The sequence below is a fragment of the Crotalus tigris genome, unplaced genomic scaffold, assembly GCF_016545835.1.
Source record: "Crotalus tigris isolate CLP2741 ecotype Arizona unplaced genomic scaffold, ASM1654583v1 scf7180000024339.11422700, whole genome shotgun sequence".
NCBI lineage: Eukaryota > Metazoa > Chordata > Lepidosauria > Squamata > Viperidae > Crotalus > Crotalus tigris.
This window is the reverse complement of record NW_024100509.1, coordinates 8,181,380-8,199,816: the sequence shown is the minus strand read 5'-3', so window position 1 is coordinate 8,199,816 and position 18,437 is coordinate 8,181,380. Positions and strand designations below refer to the sequence as shown.

Below are 18,437 nucleotides of genomic sequence, written 5' to 3'. Positions count from 1 at the left end.
GTATTATGTTTCATATACCGCAAGTTAGTTGCAATCTGATCAGCCATTAACATATTAAATTGCTCCCTAAGCATAGTTATAGAAACCTTTAACCTATTGTCCAATGGCTTCAAAATAAAAGCCTCCTCTTTCAGTTTAATCTCTTCTTCCAACTCTTTACATTTTTGCATCTGTTTACGCCTATGCACATTATTCATATGAATCAGAACCCTTCTCATATAAGCTTTACTAGCATCCCAAACCATTGCCATCGAGGTACCCTTATACATATTCAAAAGAAAAAATTCCTTCAAATATTCTCTGCATTTCTGTGAGATCCCCTCATATCTAAATAAATTTTCATTCAATCTCCAAGTCCTTCTATTCCCGTCTTCAACAGATAACTCCAACCATACAGGACTATGATCTGACAATATTCTGGGGAAAATCTTGGCATTCTTGACCCTGGAAAAAAGATCAGTGGTGATTTTAAAAAATCAATTCTGGAATACGATTGATGCCTATCTAAAAAAAAAGTAAAGTCTCTGTCCTCGACGTTCCGTTTTCGCCAAATGTCTCTGAGTTCCAAATCATCCTTCAAATCAGAAAAAGCTTTAGGTAATTTAGCGTGATTGGAAGATTTAAAAGAACCCTTCTTATCCTTACTTGAATCTAAAACAACATTCCAATCGCCCATCACAATGACAGATTTATAATCCACTTGAGTTAGTTTCTGATGTAACAACTTATAAAACTGTTTTTGTTGTTGATTAGGGGCGTATAGTCCAATAATAAGAAATTTCTTGCCTTGTAATACTAAATCAATAATAACATATCTTCCCTGTATATCAAAATCAATTAATTTAGCCGATAAGTCTTTTCTTACATAAATAACTACACCCCCTTTTTTTTCCGGAGCAGAAGCTATAAAATGTGATCCCAACTGGGAATTAATCAAATACTTTTGATCCTTTAAAGCAACATGAGTCTCCTGCAAGCAAACAACATCATTCTTATGTTGTTTCAAATAATGAAATACTTTATTTCTTTTCTGTGATGAATTCAGGCCATTAACATTCCATGTCAGAAATTTTGCCATCCTAATGGCTTGAAGCCTCTGGAACACTACTTGAAGATCAGCTGTAGATGATCTCTTCAGTCTTGTCCCTCCCACGGGCTCTGTAGTAATCAAACCTTGTATTGTGGATCCAACATCAGCCTTCTGCTGTTCTTTTTCTTTACGTCTATGCTCAGCACGAGTCATCCTCTGTTCCTTTGGATCACCTTTTATCTCCAAACACTGTTCCATAGGTCCAGCCTGTAAATCTCCTACAACCAATGACATTGCACCTTCAGCTAGCTGTTCTTCCGGCCTTTCTTCTATTCTTTTAGCTCGTGAAGATGGTGGTGAACCTGCTTTCAGGACAGAAGTATAAAAATCTTTTGTTTTTAAGATTGTATTAAGTCTATAATGTGTCCCAGCATAGTTCACCACTATTCCAACAGGTATCTCCATCTAAACTGGACCTGTTGATTTTTAAGCTCCTCAGCCAGAAAAGCAAAATCCTTTCTTTTTCTAAGGATTTTTGGAGGTATTTCTTTTAAAATTATAACATCTTGGGCTGCAATTTGAAATCTCTGCTTATAAAAAGCCTGTATAATTTCATTACGAAGAGATCTCCTAGAGAAATAAATAACCATGTCTCTAGGTAAATTTCTCTGCCTCACAGTCCATGAATTGACTAAATATTTTATCTATCTCTCTCAATATTTCCTCAGGTTCACATCCCAAAATAGGAGCAATACCTCTTGCCACCTCCTCTTGCGGATTCTCCTTCAATCCTCTTATTCGCAAAACAAATTCCATGTCTCTATATTGTGATATAGTAACTTCATCCTGTGTTGTATCAATCTTATCTTCAACTTTACCAAGTCTATTTTGTAATCTCGCAGTATTTTCCACAACTTCATCCACCCTGTCATCTATATGTTCAATATGGGCGGCTAGCCCTTGGAATTCAAGCACTATGTCTTCCCTCATTTCCTTGTTCTTATTCTCAAAAAGCTCTGCCACTTCTTTAATCTCTTGTGCTGTTTTTTTCAAAGCATCTTATATATCTTTAAGTGTAAATGTCGGTGGTGGAGGAGAGGGTGGGGGTGACTTAGGCTTAGTTTGCAACCCAGTCTGAGTTACCGGAGAGGAGATTGAATCTTTAGGGACCACAGGGATTCCGAGACGCTTTGAAGCCATTTTCTATCTATTTAAAACCATTTCTTGTAAAATCAGCAATTACAAAAAAAAAGAAAAGAAAAAAAGGAGAAAGAGAAGGCTAATTCCAAAAAGAGAAAAGAAAAGATTCTTGCTTTTTAAATAGATAGCCAAAATCTGTTACATATTTAAACTTTGTCGCCGAATATAAGTCTTTCTTAACACTGTCCTTTCCATCAAAGAAACAACACTCCAGCACCATTTTTCTCCACTTGCTTTTAGTGAAATTGAAAGGCGGAAAAGATTCTTTTAACTCCTTTTCCTGAGTTAAAGTCCCAAGCATTAACAATTCTAATCTCTCCTGGTCAGCTCGATCTGCTTTTAATTAACTCATAAGTTTCTTTAAGATGCAGATGTGGAAGCGGTGTCTTGCTTTGTTCCTGAAAATCAGGACAAAGGCATCCTGGAATGCGGAGAAAAAAACCTCAGGCTCCGAGGGAGCTCTCACCCTAAGACCTCCAATTAATTAAGGGGAGCTTGACCTCTACCCATGGAAAACTCTCCTCCTCCTCTTCTGCCGAAGAGAGAGGCTTCAAGCCGCGGAACAGCTGATATTCGCCGTCTCCGCGCGCTTTCACGCAGTCCCAGGGCTGGCGGCTAAAAAAAGCCGCCATCGGTGCAGCAGTCGCCACCGGAAGTCCAAGTTGGATTTTTCTTTAATGATCTTCCACCCATTACTTCTTGTCCTGCCCTCAAGTGCTTTAGCGAATGTTGATTCCATCTTCTCTGTGATATGTTCACATCACACTTTATCCTTCTCTTCAATAAGCTAGACATACCTAGTTCCCTTAATGGATTAGCCTCCAGATCTCTTATCATCTTTGTTGTTCTTCTCTGTACTCTTCCTAGCATGTCAGGATCTTTTTTTGTATCGTGACAACCAGAACTGGATGCAGTATGCCATGTATGGTATGGCCTCACTACTGCAGTATATAGTGATACTAGTTCTTCATGTAATTTTGATGCTATTCCTTTGTTGATGCAGCCTAGATTGGCTTTTTTTTGGCAGCTGCAGCATCTGCTGGCTCATCCTTAAGTGGTGATTTATCAGAACATCTAGATCCTTCTCACAATTACTAGTGTTGAGCTAAGGACCACCTATTCCCATGGTGGCATGCAGAGCCCTTTCTATGGGCACGCACACTGTTGCCCCAGTCCTAGGCCTTCAGTCCCATCCATGAGCAACCTGCATCAAAATCTCCCTGGGCAAGTGGCTTTTTAAGCTGGGTTTTATAAAATCCTTTCATTTTAGGCCTCCGCCACTGTGTGCAAAAAAAAAAGTTCAATCAATTTCAACTTCTCACGGAGGAAAAAAGATCTTGCAAAGTTGGAATTGATTGATTGAACTTTATTTTTACTCCCACACAGTGGCATAGAAGAGAACCACCAAAGCTCTAGCTCAATGGGCAGGTGAGGGTGAACCTGCCCCAATTGTTCCATGGCCGCTTTTAGCCGAGCCACATTGCAGTGGCATTGGGTACAATACGTGAGGCAGCAAACAGCCACGTCATGCCAAAACCGGCCGTTTGCCACCTCCTGCTCAATGCTGCTGCCATGAGGCCATAGAACAAGCCAGGTGGCGGTAAGAAACAGGTATACTGGTTCCTTACCTCCACTTCATTTGTTCAGCATCCTCATGCAGCGGCATTGGCTGCAATGCGCAAGGCAGCGAACAGCCTTGTCACGCCAAAACGAGCCATTTGCGCCTCCTGTGCAATGCTGCCATGAGACCGCAGAACAAGCCTGGCAGCAGTAAGAAACCAGTATACTAGTTTCTTACCACCACCCAGCTTGTTCTGCGGCCTCATGGCGACATTGGGTGCGACACACAAAGCAGGAAACAGCCAAATTGCGCCAAAACCGGCCATTTGCCACCGCACGCATCGTGCCCAATGCCACTGCCATGAGGCTGCGGAACAAGCTGGCAGAGGTAAGGAACCAATGTACAGATCCCCCTCCCCTACTCTGCCTGCTGCTGGAAGGCTGGCCCGGTATTTGCAGCAGGCTGCGAAGCCTCAGAATGCGCCGGTCGAGGGGCCGGCAGGCTGTGGCTGCTGATGGACACAGTTGGCCCCCATGTGCTCACTAATCGTGTCAGGCAGCAACTGCCCCAGTCCCTGCCTCACCTTGCCTTGCCCTGTGGCAGTGGCATCCCTGCCCTGCCCACTGCCTAGCCTCACTGCCCCAGGACGAACCTTCTCCCCACCGTCCCACCCACCAGAGATCCCCTGGATCTCCCCCAACCCTGCCCACCCCCCACAGGCGTCCCTCCCCACAAGCAATATTGAGGTGGCCACACCCATCCTGACCATGCCCATCCAGTCTGCCATGACCACCCACCCAATGGGCCACACCCACCTGGCACCCGGCAATCAATAAGTGGGGTTTGGGTTGCAGTTTGGGCACTAGGTCTATAAAAGGTTCGCCATCACTGACCTATTCTATACATGCATTTGATTTTTCCTGTCTAGGTGCAGGACCTTATTTTTCTCACCACGGAACTGCATCTTGTTGGATGCTTGTCTGTATGTTAAAATAATAGAGTTGGAAGGGACCTTGGAGGTCTACTAGTCCAACCCGCTACTCAAGCAAGAGACCCTACACCATTTCAGACAAATGACTGTCCAGTCTTTTTTTAAAAGCCTCCAGTTATGGAGCACCCAAAATTTCGGAATCAGGAATTCTGGGAGTTGAAGTCCATGAGTCATAAAAGAGCCGAAATTGCCTACCTCTGAGCTAGCCCAATAAGAATGTGTGTCAGCTTGTTGGAGAACAGCTTGAAGCCAGCTTACCAGGTGAGTAGAAAATCGGAGAGAGGAAGAGGGGGGAGAGAGAGAGAGGGAGAGAAAGAGAGGAAGAAAGAGAGAAAAAGAAAGAGAGAGAGAAAGAGGGGGGAGATCAAAGAGAGGGAGAGGAAAAAGATAGAGGAAAAAGAGGGAGAGAGGAGAGAGAAAGAGAGGAAAGAGAAAGATAGGGAGAGGAGAGAGAGGAGGAAAGAGGGAGAAGAAAGAGGGAAAGAAAGAGGGAATGAGAGGAAGGAAGAGAGGAGAGAGGGAGGGAGGGAGAGAGACAGAGAGAGAGACTCTTATATATATATATATATATATATATATATATATATATATATAATAAAGGTAAAAAAACGATACATGCAGTGTTATCTTCATTTTAGATATCAAAAGGGTTTTGTGGCTCCCAGTGTTTTGTTTTCGATGGGAAATGGGTCCAAGTGGCTCTTTGAGTGTTTTGGGTTGCCTACCACTGACCTATATCATTTCAGACAAATGACTGTCTACTCCAGGGGTCGACAACCTGAAACACTGAAAAAGCCACTTGGACCCGTTTCCTCACAAAAGAAAAAACTGGGAGCCGCAAAATGTGCGCATGCGCACGCACGCAACAGGGCTTGATTGAAGAGTGGAGCCTAAGGCGAGACATGCACTGGCCCTGCTCCCGTCCAGCTCTGGTATGGACAGCTCTGCTGTCCTGGCTTCTCCCCTCGAAAAAGACTGCTCTCCCCCCGCCCCGCACTCTCCCTTTCTGGGACTTTCTTCTTTCCGTCTTTTAGCGTGAAGTTTCCGAGGGAGGGGAGAGGAGGAGGCCAATGGAGAGAAGGACTGCTGCGGCAAATTTTCCAAGGTGGCAGCAGACAGCCGCTCAGGCTCGCCTATTTCAGCCTGCTGTGGGAAGCTGGAGTTGAGGCTTCTGGCTCGTTCTGGGCGGGGTGCTCGGAAAAGAGAGGATTAGAAGCGGAAAGTGGAAGAAAGGACATCTTCCAGCTCTCTGAGGTTCTTTCGCTGGGAGGGCGAGAAAGCAGCGGGGAAAGACAGCTTTGGAGGAAGCTAATGCGTCATGCTTCTCTTTGCAAACGAACGCGAAAGGTTTCGGGGTTTCGCTTGCCCGCCCAGGTGAAGACCCTGCACTGCCCCTTCTCCTGTGGCCGAAGAAAGAGGGCTGGCCCCAAGCCTGTTCTGGAGGACTTTTTAGGATACCCCCATCCCCTCCCCTGTTAGCCCAGGCACTGCGGCTCCGGCTTGCAAACTCGGCTCCCACCGGGGAAGCAGCACCTTTTGGGGCAGGGGCTCTGAGCAATTGCATGCTTCAGGGAAGGAGCATGGAGGCCTGCAGGCAGACGGGCAGCACGAACTGAGCGGCGGCAGGAGGGAGGTGGGGCCTTGGCTTGTTGCTTATCAAGACAGTGCTCAGTGCTGCCCAGTGTCTTTTGTTTTGCCGCCACTCAGGCCCCTTTTTCGCTGCTGGAAGCATGCCGCATTAGCTGGCACTGCAGGGGGTGGTCCCACGGCAACGCCGACAGTCCAGGCCATGCGCCACTGGCGTCTCCGGTCCCAAGCCGCGAGCCGTGGAAAATATCTAGGCCCGAGTTGTCTGCTGCAAGGAAACCCCGCCCACGGCAGTGCTGCCAAACCGCCTTCTATGCCGCTGGCGTCCCCAGACTGGAGCAGTGAAAGCCGGTCCAGCTGGTCATCAGGGTGCAGAACCAGGCCACGGATGGCAGGCCTTGCTCACCGCCAATGCTGGAGCCTCCCACACCGGCCGGTAGGTCTTCTGTGCCGCTCACTCGGACCGCCAGCTTCTGGCTGCGGTGCTGTCTCCCTACGAAGCTGTCTTTCCCCCCTCCCATCTATGTCGAGCCCACGGGGTTTGATAGGCAGACAGTCCCACAAACCAAAGAAGTTGAAACAATCAATTCAAACTTCGTGAGTTTTTTTTTGTCAGAAGTTTGAATTGATTGGTTCAACTTTTTTAGTCCCACTTTTTTGTGGGGGACTGCACATGGCTGGGAGCCGCAGGAGACGGCTGAAAGAGCCGCATGTGGCTCCAGAACCGTGGGATGCTGACCTGTGGTCTAGTTTATTCTAAAAAATCTCCAGTGATGGAGCGCCCATGATTTCTGAAGGCAAGCTCTTCCACTAGTTAATTGTCCTCGCTGTTAGGAAGTTTCTCCTTAATTCCACGTTGCTTCTCTCTTTGGTCAGTTTCCTACCATTGTTTCTTGTCTTGCCCTCTGGTGTTTTGGAGAATAGTTTGACCACCTCTTCTTTGTGACAGCCCCTCAAATACTGGAATATTGCTATCATGTCACTCCTATTTCTTTTTTTCTTTAGACTAGCCAAATCCAAATCCTGCAGCTCTTCTTCATATGTTTTAGTCTCCAGGCCTGTGATTATTTTAGTTGCTCTTCTCTGAACTTTTTCCAAAGTCTTAACATCTTTTTTTAGTATGGTGATCAAAATTGGCTGCAGTATTTCAGATGTGATCTTACTAGGATTTTATAAAGCGGTACTAATACGCATGATCTTGATTCCATGCCTCTGTTTGTACAACCCAGGATTGTATTAGCTTTTTTGGCTGCTGCTGCACATGCTGCCTCATAGTCAAGTAATCGTCCCCTAGGACTCCAAGGTCCCTCTCACAGTTGTTGTTTTTAAGCCAGGTTTCGCCTAATCTGTATTTGTAGCTTTGATTTTTCCTGCCTAAATATAAAACTTTGCTTTTCTCCACATCTATTTTGTTGGATAGGGCCCATTGTTCAAGTTTGTCAAGATCTTTTTGGATCCTGAGCTTGTTTGTTGGGGTGTTGGCTATTCCTGCTAGTTTGGTGTCATCTGCAAATTTGATGAGTTCCCTTTTAATTCCCTCATCTAAGTCATTAATGACGATATTGACGAGTACTAGGACTAAGAGGGAGCCTTGTAGTACCCCAGTGCTTACTTCTCTCCATGTGGATGTAGTACCATTGAGGACTAATTGCTGAATACAGTTTGTCAGCCTGCTACAGATCCCACTTTTTTCTAGCTTACTAAGCAGCAAGTTGTGGTCTATTTTGTCAAATGCCTTACTGAAGTCTGAGTATACTACGTACACAGCATTTCACTGGTCTACTAATTTAGTCACTTTATCAAAGAATGAAATAAGATTGGTTTGGCATGATCTGTTTTTGACAAATCTGTGCTGGCTATTGGTTATAACTTACTTTGCTTCTAGTTGTTCGCGGATCTGTTTTTTGATTATCTTTTCCAAGATCTTCCCAGGTATTAATGTTAGACTGATTGGTCTATAGCAGCGGTTCTCAACCTATGGGTCGCGACCCCATTTGGGGTCGATCGACCTCTTTTGTGGGGTCGCCAAACGCGGCGATCCGCCATTTTGTCCCCTCCGGGGGCGCGCTGCGCCTCCGGGGGGGCGGTGCCGCGCACGCGCGCCGCGCGTGGGGGCGGCGGCGCGCCTCCTGGGGCGCCACCGCGCACGCGTGCCGCGCGTGGGGGCGGCAGCGCGCCTCCGGGGGCGCCACTGCGCATGCGCGCCGCGCGTGGGGGCGGTGGCGCGCCTCCGGGGGTGGCGCCGCACATGTGCAGAGCGCGCGGAGGCCCCGCCCCCATGCGCGCCGCGCGTGGGGGGTGGAGCCGCACGCGGGGGCCCCACCCCCATGCGCGGCCGTGCCGCGCATGCGCACGTTTGTGTGACGGGGGTCGCCGTCACACAAACGTTGAGAACCGCTGGTCTATAGTTTCCTGGGTCTGTTTTTTTTTCCCCTTCCCTTGAAGATGGGAACCACATCAGCCCTTTTCCAATCATCAGGACTTCCCCGGTGCTCCAGGATTTTTGAAATATATGGTACAATGGTTCTGAGATAACATCTGCCAGCTGCTTTAGAACTCTGGGATGTAATCTGTCAGGTCCTGGTGATTTATATTCGTCAAGGTCGGATAGGTGTTCTCTTACCATTTTCTTGTTTATTTTAATTTTTGTTTCTAGTCTATCTTTTGCAGTAGTTTTTTTGGTATGTTGGGCTATAATTTCTTTTTCTGTAAAGACTAATGCAAAGTTCTGCTTTCTCCCTACTGCCTGTTATTTCCTTGCCATCTTCCCTCTTTAGTGGAGCTATAATTTCCTTGACTTTTTTCTTGTTATTAATATGTTGAAAGAAACTTTTTTATTGTCCTTGATTTCTGTTTCAAATCTTTGTTTATTCTGAGCCTTTCTTTCCTGACGTCATCTTTGTATGTTCTGGCTATCTTCTGATAATCAGCCTTAGTTATGTCTCCCTCTTTTTATTTTTGTACTTGTCCTTTTTGTCTTTCAGTTTATCAGAGAGAGCTTTGTGCAGCCATGCTGATTTCCTCTTGAATTTCTTGTTTGTCTTTTTCAATGGTATTGCACTGGACTGGGCCCCCTATGATCATACTTCTCAGTATTTCCCACACTTCTTGAGTTGTTTTCCCCTTTAGGATTTTCGTCCATGGAATCTTTCCTAGGTTCTCTCTGAGTTTGTTAAAATCAGCTCTTTTGAAGTTTAAGACTCTGGCTGGATTATTTTCTGTTGTTTGTGTTTGTATTATATTGAATTTCAACATGACGTGGTCACCTTCACCCAAGATTCTGACAACTTCAACTCCCTCTATCACTTCTTCTCTATTAGTAAGGATTAGGTCCGGTATAGCTTTACTTCTAGTTCCCTCCTCCATCTTTTGGCTGACAAAGTTGTGAGCTAGGTTGGTTAAGAATCTGTTTGATCTCCCACTCGCTGCAGAGTTTGTCTCCCAATTGATATCTGGATAGTTGAAGTCTCCTATTACTACTGTGGTATGCTTCCTACATGCATTTGTTAATTGGTTGGCAAAGAGTTCATCTATTTCTTCTGATTGGTTGGATGGCCTAACTTTTTTTATAGATCTGCATATATTATGCATGTATACGGTACATATATTAGCCAATCTTCATTTAGCTAATTGAAGGTAACAAGTGATGGATCATTTATAAATCAATATTTCCTAGATTTTCAGCTCATAGTAGTACTGGTTGAGAAAAAAAAAATTGGGAGGAGTGACAGAAATCTTTCACTTTTTAATGACAAATTTTCTCCTAATCACCTAATGGCAAACATATCCTTCAAACATTCATAATAATAAATTGCACTGGAGATGGTTCAGCCCTTAATTACTTCATCTCCTTTTCTATTTTTTAATGAAAATGAATGTGTATAAATCTAATTAAATAGTTACTTCTTTATATGTATGCAGTTTTTTAAAATAAAAAGTCCTACTGTCAATGATCCTACCGGACTCCTGCGTAAAGGAGGATGCAAAGGCAAACCGACTCAGGAAGCAGCAGTTTTACTTTAAGGCATGGTTGGCAGCAGCACAGAAGATCCTTGCTGAACAAAGTTCGGGCTGGGAGCAACAGCCTCCTAGCGCAGGTTAAATGCACTTGCTTCAGTGCCACCCCACCCTCCGCCCAACTAGCCAGCAACCCCACCCTCCAATCACCCAACCAGCATCCGGCTGTAGTTAGTCCAAAGCGCAGCAGCTGTCCCAGCTTGACCCCCCCTCCTGTTCGTCTGTGCGATCTTCGGCCTTCTGGGAAGCCCTGCTCCGATAGCGTGGCTCTCCCGCTCGTCAGCTGTCTGGTGGCCACTCGTAAATTGTCCCGGCGTCTCCACCGCATGGGCACAGCTCCCAACATCGTCTGGCATTCCATTCAGCGTCCACTGCACAGCGACTGCCCGTCAGCTGTCCGGCGGTTCAAATCCCCCCCCGGAGCACCGCCGCTGGAACTGCTTTGCCGAGAAAGTTGCGGCGGCCCAGATGGTGAGCTGCTTTGCCAAGGCGGTGAGCTGCATGGAACTGGTGCTGGCCGTCCTCTCCCCCAACGTGCTGTCCTTCACCTTCCCCCCCTCCTGTATGTTGAACCCAGGAGGGCTTGACAGGCGGCCCCCTACCAGGTGTCCTTCTGGAAGTAAGCAAAGACATATAATTAGGTCGGTCTTGTGGAGGTAGGCATGGTCCCCCTTCCCCCTGTCTTCTGGGGATGTTTACAGTGGTATCGGCATATTAGCCAAAGTGCATCCACATCAGCCTTCCCCACCCAGGATGCCTCGGATATTGGATATCCTTTCCACTCTACTAGATACTGCACCCGACCCCGACGATGCAGGGAGTCAAGTATTTTCCAGATTTCATAATAACCCCCCACAGTTGGACCCCGGGGATTGTACACACTTAAACATCGATTTTTTTGCTGACTTTAGAAGCCCACTATGGAAGACCAGGTACACCTTGCCAAGGTTGTGGGCAACTGTAGCCGCATAGTTGCTGGGTTGATGACCCGCTCTATCCTGAATGGTCTAATATACTTCGGACCCAATTTTTTACACAGCCTGCATAGCTTCAGGTATTTCGTAGACAGGTAAACCTCATCTCCGTCCTGGAAGGGGTTTTGTGGAGTTTGTTTCTTGTCGGCCTGTCTTTTCGACGTCTGCTCTGCTTTCTGTAGAGCTTTCTTTGCTGATTTCCACACGCTTTGTATTTGGAGAATCCACTCGTGTGATTGGTGTGACCCAGGGTCTCCCCGCGGGCATTCAGGAATAGGAATGAACTCAACTGTGGCACAATCGGGAAAGGAGCGAACCCCGTGCTACTGTAGACGGTGTTATTATATACCACCTTAGCGAACGGTAGGAGGTCAGCCCAGTTCGTTTGTTGATAATCGATGTAACACGCAGGTAACGTTCAACCATTGCGTTGGCGCATTCAGCTGCTCCGTTCGTGCTGGGGTGGAATGCGGAACTCAGACCTTGTGACGAACCCATGAATGTGATAAACTCCCTCCAGAATCGGGCGATGAATTGCACGCCTCGGTTGGATATGTTGCGACGGGATATTCCATGTAATTGGTAGGTATGCGCTATAAACAGTTTTGCCAACCGCCGAGCTGATGGTAACCCTTTGCAGGGTATAAAGTGCGCCTGTTTTGAGAATAGGTCTATCACCGTCCATATCACCGTGTTCCCATGACTAGCCGGCAGGTCGACGATAAAGTCCATGCCAATTTCTTCCCATGGACGGGTGGGGTTGGACACCTGTTGTAGCAGCCCAGGAGGTTTCCCTACCTGAGCTTTTGTAGTTGCACACATGGAACATTCCCGGACATATGTCTCTACATCCGTTTTCATACTCGGCCACCAGAACTGACATCTGAGCAGGTGCAGGGTCTTTAGGAACCCAAAATGACCGGCCTGCTTAACATCATGGCCCCGGCGAAGGACCTCCACCCATAAGGATTGTGGGACATCGACCTTATCCCCTTTCCATGCCAACCAATCCCTCATGGTTAATATATACTGCTCAAAAAAATAAAGGGAACACAAACGTATAGGATCCTATACATTTGTGTTCCCTTTATTTTTTTGAGCAGTATATTTGGATGGCCTGCTAACCATGGATCGGTTAGAAGTGCGCCTTGCGAGTTCCATACCAAGTCCTCAATAGGTCGTACTATCGAGACTTTTTCCACCGGCTGCTGAGGTGGGGGTATCAGGGCCTGTACCACCTCCTCCCACTTACTGTTATACTGTGGCATCCGTGATAATGCATCTGTGAAAAAGTTCCTCCCGCCAGGTACGTATTTTAACCGGAACTGGAAGCGCTGGAAGCCCACCTCATGTGTTTTGGAGTTAGTCACCAAGGTGTTTGCAGAGCCTCAAGGTTTTTGTGGTCAGTCCACACTTCGAAGGCCTCTTTGGCTCCTTTTGTTGTGATTCCGTGCCAGCCTGTGTTCCCAACAGCTGAGTCTGGGGAATCTGAGGAGGAGGTGGAGGAGGCATTTGAAGGGCCATCAGGGTCAGAGGGAGGCTCTGATGAATTGCAAGACTCACGGTTTGATGAAGAGCCTGGGTCCTCCAGTCGTGTTCCTGATGAAGCTCAGCTGTGTGGGGAGAATGAGTTAGACTTGGAGGATTCACATCTGCCATGTAGTCATTCGCTGTTGGTACCAGTGAGTCTAGCGGGGAAAGAGGGAAAAACCGAGGATGATATCCCACATTGATTAAGAATGGTGTCATCTGCGTGGAAGTGTGCTGTGAGTTATTGAACGCAAACTCAGTCACCGCCAGATAGTCCACCCAATTGTTCTGCTGCTGATTGACATAGCAACCCCTGCCAGAAACGGGCTGTGAACTGGGCCCCTCTATCGGACACGACCCTATCAGGAAGGCCGGGCAGCTGGAACACCTGCTGGATGAACATGCGACCAGTGGCGTGGGCAGATGGCAAACCACAGCATGGGATGAAATGTGCCATCTTGGTCAGCATGTCCACCACCACGAACAACGTCATGAATCCAGAAGACGGGGGTAAGTCCATCAGGAAATCCATGGCCACAGCCTCCCAGGGTCTTTTGGGTGTCAGCAAGGGCTGCAGTAGTCCGGGCAGGGCCCATCACTGACTTGGCCTGCCTACATGGGATACAGGACGTGACGTAGGCCTGGATGTCGTGTCGAACTCGGGGCCACCAGAAGGTATGGGAGACCAAGTTCAGGGTCTTGAACAGGCCAAAATGCCCCGCCATCAGATTGTCGTGACACTGGCTGAGGATGAGTCCCCTGAGCAGCCCTCCTAGAGCATAGAGCCGATCATGATAGTGGAGGAGTCCATCCGTGAAGTTGTCTTCTGCTTGGGAATATTTGGGCTTCCTGGACAGAGCATCCGCTCTTTGGTTGTGACTGCTGGGTATGTACGTTATACGGAAATTGAACCTCGCAAAGAAGAGAAACCAACGGATCTGGCATTGGTTCAATTTCCGAGCGGTCTGCAGGCTTTCCAAATTCTTATGGTCCGTCCGGACCTCGATTTGATGTCGCGCCCCTTCCAGATGATGCCTCCAGGCCTCGAACGCCACTTTAATGGCCAGTAACTCCTTCTCCCAGATGGTATAGTTGCGCTCCGACGGATTCAATTTCCGTGAATAGTACGCACAAGGGAAGAGGGCACCACTGGGCGTTGTCGCCTGGAGTAACACCGCCCCAATGGCAATGTCGGAAGCATCCACCTCCACAACAAACGGCCATTGCGGGTCAGGATGCTTCAGGATGGGCTCCTTTATGAAGGCTTCCTTCAAAGCCTGGAAAGCCCATTGTTCTGGAGCGTCCCACTGGAATCGAGTCTTTTTCTGAAGGAGCCGAGTAAGGGGGGCTGTCATGGTAGCAAACCGGGGGTTAAGGCCACTTCGAAGGCCTCTTTGGCTCCTTTTGTTGTGATTCCGTGCCAGCCTGTGTTCCCAACAGCTGAGTCTGGGGAATCTGAGGAGGAGGTGGAGGAGGCATTTGAAGGGCCATCAGGGTCAGAGGGAGGCTCTGGTGAATTACAAGACTCACAGTTTGATGAAGAACCTGGGCCCTCCATTCATGTTCCTGATAAAGCTCAGCTGTGTGAGGAGAATGAGTCAGACTTGAAGCATTCACACCTGATGGACATGATGATTGATGCTCGTAGACACCGGCAATTAGCTAGAGCAGATCAGCAGCAGTCAATACAACTCCAGGGGAGTAGGAGAAGGCACTGAGAGGCAACGCCTTGGGACTGCTTTATAAAAAGGGAAGGTGTGGGCGGTGCTGGTTGCTGAAGGCAACCGTTGCAAAGTATTTCATGGGATGATGTTCTGGTGACTACTTCTCTGCTTTGTATGGTTTCGTGTGGACAATTTCCTCCATTTGGATTGTGTTTGCTGCTTTTGTTTCTGGACTATTTGGCAGGTTGGTTATCCATATTAAAAGAGATTTGTTTTCTTTTGAATCTCCAGCCTATTTTCTCAAAAGGGGTTTTGTCCTTGTGCCTTTAACAAGGACAGCCATAGGCTGGGATAGGACACCTTCCAGGAAATGGCGCTATATGGCTAATGCCCACCTCATGGCAAATGCCTCCTTCTCCCATATTGCCCATCCTCACTCGACATTGGTCAATTTACAAGAGGTGAACACACACGGTTGCAAACTCCCCTGCTCATTCCTCTGTAACAGTACCGCCCTTACTGCTACATCGCTAGTGTCCGTTTGTACAATAAAGGGGTTCTCTGGGTTAGGATGTCGTAGAACTGGCTCCCTTGAAAACAAGACTTTTAAGGTCTCAAATGCCTGTTGGCACTTAAGCGACCAGGATAACGTTTGGTTCGACTGCGTTTTGCTTCCCGTGACTTTAGTAAGGAGTAACTCCATTAATGGCAGGGCCACTGTGGCAAAAGACAGAACGAATTGCCGATAAAAATTCGCGAAGCCGAGAAAGCTCTGCAGTTGGCAATGCGTTCGTGGAACTTGCCAGTCCAGGACAGCTTGCATTTTCTCTGGGTCCATCTCCACCCCCATCCCTGATATTCTGAACCCAAGGTAGTCCAACCTCGTTTGGTGGAAGGCACACTTGGACAACTTGACATACAAGTGTGCATGTAGGAGCTTGCGCAGAACCTGTCGGACTAACCACATGTGATCTACCTCGTTGGCTGAATAAATGAGAATGTTGTCCAACTACACGAGAACCCCTTGATACAAATGCTCATGCAGTACTTCATTAATTAGATGCATGAACACTGCAGGAGCCCCCTGCAACCCGAACCGCATCACCCGGTATTGGAAACTCCCAAATGGACTGTTACACGAGGTCTTTCATTCATCCCCCTCTTTTATGCGTACCCTGTAATACGCTTCCCACAAGTCAAGCTTCGTAAAAATCTTTCCTTTGGCTAAATGGACCAGGAGGTCTTTCATGAGTGGAAGGGGATATAATTTCTCCACACATACCCCACTGAGACCCCGGAAGTCTACACAGAGGCGAAGTGTCCCGTCTTTTTTTTCTTTAAACAGGACAGGAGCCGCAACCCGCAATCGAGCAGGTTGGATGAAACCCCTTGCCAAGTTCTTATCTGTATATTTCCTCAACTCAGCCATCTCTTTTGGTGTCATAGCGTACATCCGGTGCTTCGGGAGTTTTGCACCTGCCATGATGTCGATGGTACAATCAGTTAAACAATGAGGCAGTAATACATAACATTCCCATTCGTCAAACACTTCGGCGAGATCGGTGTATTCTGATGGAAAAGCAACATCCCCCTTCTCCCTATTTGCTTGTTTATTCTCACTCTCCTTCCCCTTCGGATCTGCTTATAGGGTGGTGGCTGGGGACTCACACCAATCCAAACTCTCCGGTACGCACTCTCCCACCAGATCATCGGACCCCACTTATCCAACCAGGCTAGTCCTAATATGACGGCCTCCATCATTGAGGGGACTACCACGAAACGAATCACCTCCCAATGTTTTCCCAATTCCATCCGCATGGTTCTGTAAGATACGTGGCAGGCACCCCTCCCAGTAGGGACCTGTCCACCTGTTCAAACTGTACTGGTTTGCACAAGGGCCTCACTCTAATGCCTACTTGTCGTACTGTGTGCTCACTAATCAAACAACAAGTACATTCAGTGTCAAGGAGGGCGTTATACTGTCTTCGACACCCCGAGTGTGCACTAGCTAATACAACAGGGAGACTGAATGGATGCATGGGTTCACTTACCATTGGATCTTCAGGCACTCCCGCGTCCTCGTACACGACCAGCTGGGGTCCCGCCACACTGGTCACGTCCTCAGGTTTTGACCGCTCCCCTCGGAACACGGACCCCTCAACCTGTTGTACCATCCACGATTTTTCTGGGTTCCTCGGTGTACCTTTCGCAGGGAACTCCTTCCTTCCTTTGGGTGCTGGCTCGGGACATTCTGCAGAACAGTGCCCCGGTTGCAGTGAAAGCAGCAAAACGTCGGATGAGGCGTTCCGACCGGTGTACCAGGCACTGGCCCTGGAGGCTTGATTGCTCGATGCTCCTATGTGGCCCCATTGGACCGTCACCCCTTGGACGGAATTCTTGTAGACCTGTGTCCAAGTCCATTACCACCCGGAACCACTCCTGCAGCCTACTCGGGATCCCACAGTATACACACGCCTGTCGGAGATCCCTATCCAGCCCTGCTCGAAATTGGTGCACCAATAGGCGTTCTGGCCAAGTACGTAACTTACTGGCAATTAGTCTAAAGTCCCAGATGTATTCTGCAGTGGGTCTGCCTCATTGCTTAATCCCCAGCAATTTCCCTTCTGCCCGCTGGATTCTGGACACATCCTCGAAGCGGGTTCGGAGGGCACTCAGAAATGACCCAACATTAGCCAGTTCCCAGGCATCGTCACTATGCAAGTTGGCCACCCATTCCACAGCCTCCCCCTGTAGGGCTGCTGTCACCGCCTCTACCATGGCCCACTGGGATGGATAAAGATGGCCGTAGCAATCCATGTGGCCTATCGTCTGGCTAAGGAAAAGGGCCAACCGGTCCGGGTTCCCGTTGAAGGTAATTATAAGGGGTGGAGGACCCCAAACGAGTCCCTGGGGCTATGTACCCACAACCCATCCTGGCCCAGGCGAAGGACCTACCAGGGACCTCGCTCCAGGGACTACTGTATCCGCTCCCCTTGGGATTGGGGCCCCGAGGCCTGGCTCAGATCCCCTGGAAGGAGCCATTAGGGGAACAGACGACGGTCTCCTGGTTCCCCCCATCCGTTGCCTGTCCATTGGCCGGTTGGGCCCTTGACTACCAACCCTCCCCTGGTATACATCACCCCCATAGCTGGTATCCAGTTTCAGCTTTGGACTTGTCAACCGAAAGCGTCCCATAGCTGGCTGTGCAGAGGAGGAACTGGCCTGTGACCAAGAGGTTGTTTCCGCACCCGGGTTCCACTGTTGCCAGGCAGAAGAGTCCTGATACCCCACTTCTCCGAACTGCTCGTGTAAGATGTCCATTGTGGTTTGCCCATGAGCTGTGGCATAGCTCCAGTCCTCCTCATCTTCCTCCGTTACGCGTCACTGCAGCCACTGAGACGACAATCGGCCCTCCTCCCCAGGCCCAAGGCTGTGGCCCTGCATCATCCCAGTAATTGCTGGGCTATGCCATCATTCCCCCGACAGGGCGTTTCCACCTGTTGTAGCCACTTGGGGCCCTGGGATGTCACTTGACTGGTCCACCGGACTGGGCTCCACCACCTTAGGATGTACCACTGGCTGATCAGCAACCGGAGGGTCCACCTCTGATGCCCCTGCTGGTGCCGCCTCAGGGTCTGCCCCAACAGGAGCCACCTCCTGAGTGTCTTCTGCCATAGCTCAGAACAGACAGACCAACCAGGCTGGGTCCAATGGCTCCAGGGGGAAAAAGAAAAAGGAGAGGCACAGGAAACACGGTGGGGTTGGGAAAAAGTAAAGGGGGTTCAGCGCGAACTTTCTGTCAACAATCCTACCAGACTCCTGGGTAAAGAAGGACGTGAAGGCAAACAGACTCAGGAAGCAGCGGTTTTACTTTAAGGCATCA

The 18,437-nt window shown here is 48.4% G+C and overlaps 1 protein-coding gene across 3 annotated transcripts in view; it reads left to right on the top strand.

Annotated features, from left to right (window-relative positions):
- SUCO (SUN domain containing ossification factor) overlaps positions 1–18,437 on the top strand; it is a 153,597-nt gene that overhangs the window by 102,120 nt on the left and 33,040 nt on the right. The gene's annotated exons all lie outside the window — the stretch shown is intronic.